The sequence below is a fragment of the Loxodonta africana genome, unplaced genomic scaffold (assembly GCF_030014295.1).
Source record: "Loxodonta africana isolate mLoxAfr1 unplaced genomic scaffold, mLoxAfr1.hap2 scaffold_55, whole genome shotgun sequence".
In the NCBI taxonomy this organism is placed as follows: Eukaryota; Metazoa; Chordata; class Mammalia; order Proboscidea; family Elephantidae; genus Loxodonta; species Loxodonta africana.
In genome coordinates, this window is record NW_026975272.1 from 337,841 (window position 1) to 340,915 (window position 3,075).

Genomic DNA, 3,075 nt, shown 5'->3' on the forward strand with positions numbered 1-3,075 from the left:
CCACATTCAGTTGGGTTACTTTTCTTTGGAAGAGGTATAAATATGGATCTCTTCCAGTCAGTTGGCCAGGTAGCTGTCTTACAAATTTCTTGGCATAGACAAGTATGAACTTCCAGTGCTGCATCCATTATTAAATATGTTAATACTACCGATTTATCTTTGTAGATGAATATATGAAAAATTTTTTAAATGCTGAAATTATCTTTCAGTCTGTTAAGACGTTGTGAAACAGACTATCCAGAAATGAAGTTCTGTACATGAATTTAATTCTTTTAAGAAAGAAATTTGGCAGAATGGGTTAGTGGTTTAAAAATCCTTCAGCATTGGCTTTCTGTTCCAGCAATTTGCCACCAGGAGATAATTATAAATAATCATATACTTTATTACCAAAATTATTCTTTTTTCAAAAGTTATCAGTTAAAAAGAAGAAGAAGAGGAGGAGGAGGAGGAGGAGAAAGAGGATGAAGTGAAACAGGAGGAAGCAGAAGAGGAGAAAGCCGAAAAGAAAATAGAGGAAGAAGAGGAAAGGGAAGAGGAAGAAGGTTGGAAGGAAGGAAGAGGAAGGAGAAGGAAGAGGAAGAGAAAGAAAAGAAGGAAGAAGAAGAGGAAGAAGAGAAGAAGGAGGAGGAAGAAAAGAAATAAGAGGAGTATAATAAGTAAAAGGAGGAGAAGGAGGAGAAGATGAAAAAGGGGAGAAGAACAAGAAGAAAAAGAGGAAGGAGGCGAAAAATGAAACCAAGTTGGCGTCTGCATGGGCCTGGCTTGCTATAAGTCCTGGGCCGTGACCAGGTGGTGCAACAAGGTGGAGGCACTGCATTCTCCCTTCAGCCACCCAGACCCATCGTCATATCCTACTTCCTGCTACTGCCCGGACTGTTGATAAGATTAATTTGGAACCAAAGATTTAAAAACCTGGATGTACTACTTTTGCCAGAAGAAATTGTCACAAATAAAGTTAATTTTGTGAAAAAATGCATTGGAACAGGTACGGATCAATACGATTTGTGGGAAAAAGTTGATATGAAGTAATTCCAAAATGTTCTTTATTAGGGATGATCCAATGCCATTACAGAAATTCCATTACAAAAAAAAATTAAAAAAAAAACTTTTTCTTGGTAAGCAAACATGTTCCTTTAACATGTGTTGAGTAAATTGTCAAAGTAAATGACCACAGAGGATGCAGAAAGTCCTAGGTCATAACCAGAAACTGAAATTTAATCCAACAGAGTTAATTATTTATTGTAATGATTTCAGAATTGTCAGATTTCACTTTGATGAATAAGGCCCTGAACGTACCAGAAAGGTATGCCTTGCAATAGCTCATTATTTTCAGTCTACAGACCTCCAGGTACTCTTTGCATCTGACCCTATTAGGAAACAATACCACAATTCAGTCAACAATATAAATGGAATACCCTCAGAAAGCGGACTGGGAGGGGGTGGTAGAGTAAGTGGTGGCAGTAGCCCAAACTCTCCAGTATTAAAAGCCTACTCATATTGGGACAGAAAAATCAGGAGGGCTGATGCTTTTGGGCAGAAAGTTTGTTCCATTAACAAGGGTTGCATGATAACCACTTGCCTTTCAGAATATTTTGTAGTGCCAGGTTCTTTGGCAGACCAATTTGTAAACATCTTTTTCCCATTCTTTTGCTGGAAGAAGGATGCAACTGCGGTACTTGAGATATGTCACTGGCAGTGCTGTCGTGAGAATGGCCATGATATAAGTAAGATGTGTTATAACAGAGAAAAATGATCAAAGAATTTGTAATGCAATAACTAAAAGTCATCCACGGAGAAGTGATGTTCACAAATCAGAGTTGGATATAGCCTTGCCGAGTATCTAAGAAGTACAGACCTTTGCAAACTTCAGCAACTATGTGTTCATGAACCTTTTGAAGAAGCTGAAGAGAAATGGTTACCTTCCCTGGAAAATCCTCGGTGTTTAAAATATGTTAGGGCATTCCCTAAACTTTCAGCAGAAATTGTGCTGTCAAAAAATAACAAGTTTTGCATTACGAAAATATAAAGGATGCTCTTAGTCATGATACCATAGGTCATCTTGCTAAATGTTGTTAAAAATCTATGCACTATAACAAATAAATATTTTAGCTATGCTATAAACTAAACTTAAAAGTTTAGTTTATAGCATAGGGGAAACCCTGGTGGTTTAGTGGTTAAGTGCTATGGCTGCTAACCAAAGGGCCGGCAGTTCGAATCTGCCAGGCGTTCCTTGGAAACTCTATGGGGCAGTTCTACTCTGTCCTATAGGGTCGCTATGAGTCGGAATTGTCTCGAGGGCACTGGGTTTTTTTTTTTATATATGAACTAAATTTACAAGAAGCTAGTTGACTCTTGTTGTTGTTGTTAGGTGCTGTTGAGTTGATTTTGACTCATAGCGCCCCTACAGGACAGATTAGAACTGCCCCATAGGGTTTCTAACAGCCAACTGGTGGACTTGAACTGTCAACCTTTTGATTAACAGTCAAACTCTTAACTACTATACCACCAGGGCTCCAGTTAGGTGAATAGGCCCACTGAAACCAGAAGGCTGATTTCATTATTCATTTACTTTCACTTAAATTTATTCTTCCAAAAACAATCAAATGAACGTATCTTGTTAAAACTGATGAACATATTCTGTTTTCAAGATTGATAAACATACCCTGAGAGCTCTTAGCACATTTCATCATAACTTATTTTCTTGAGGCACCCTTTGAAATCTTCAGTTCTTTTACTTCTTCTGGTTTTCAGCTTTAAATATAATAAGAATTAATTTCAACCAAGGACATATTCCCATTATAAAGTATCATACAACTGAGTCCCTTGTTTGAGTGATTACTGCTTTATTACTGTGAGAAACTTTCTTCTTTAAAATTTTTGATTCTCAAAAACTTTGCTGTTTGAAATTATGTGGGGAAGAATGAAATATTCAACCCTTGCTAGGAGGAACTGTATATATCACATCTAAAAAAAAAAAATCATGTCTACCTAGCCTTATTTTCCAACCCAAATAACGAGCTTCAGATAAGGAGTTTCTAAGCACAAAATTCCACATATATCTTTGTTTTGTATTTT

The 3,075-nt window shown here is 36.9% G+C and overlaps 1 pseudogene; it reads left to right on the forward strand.

Moving 5' to 3' along the window:
• The first annotated feature begins 293 nt into the window (after nt 1-293).
• On the forward strand, nt 294-2,026 carry LOC100661401 (myotubularin-related protein 10-like; annotated as a pseudogene).
• Nucleotides 2,027-3,075: the final 1,049 nt, after the last annotated feature.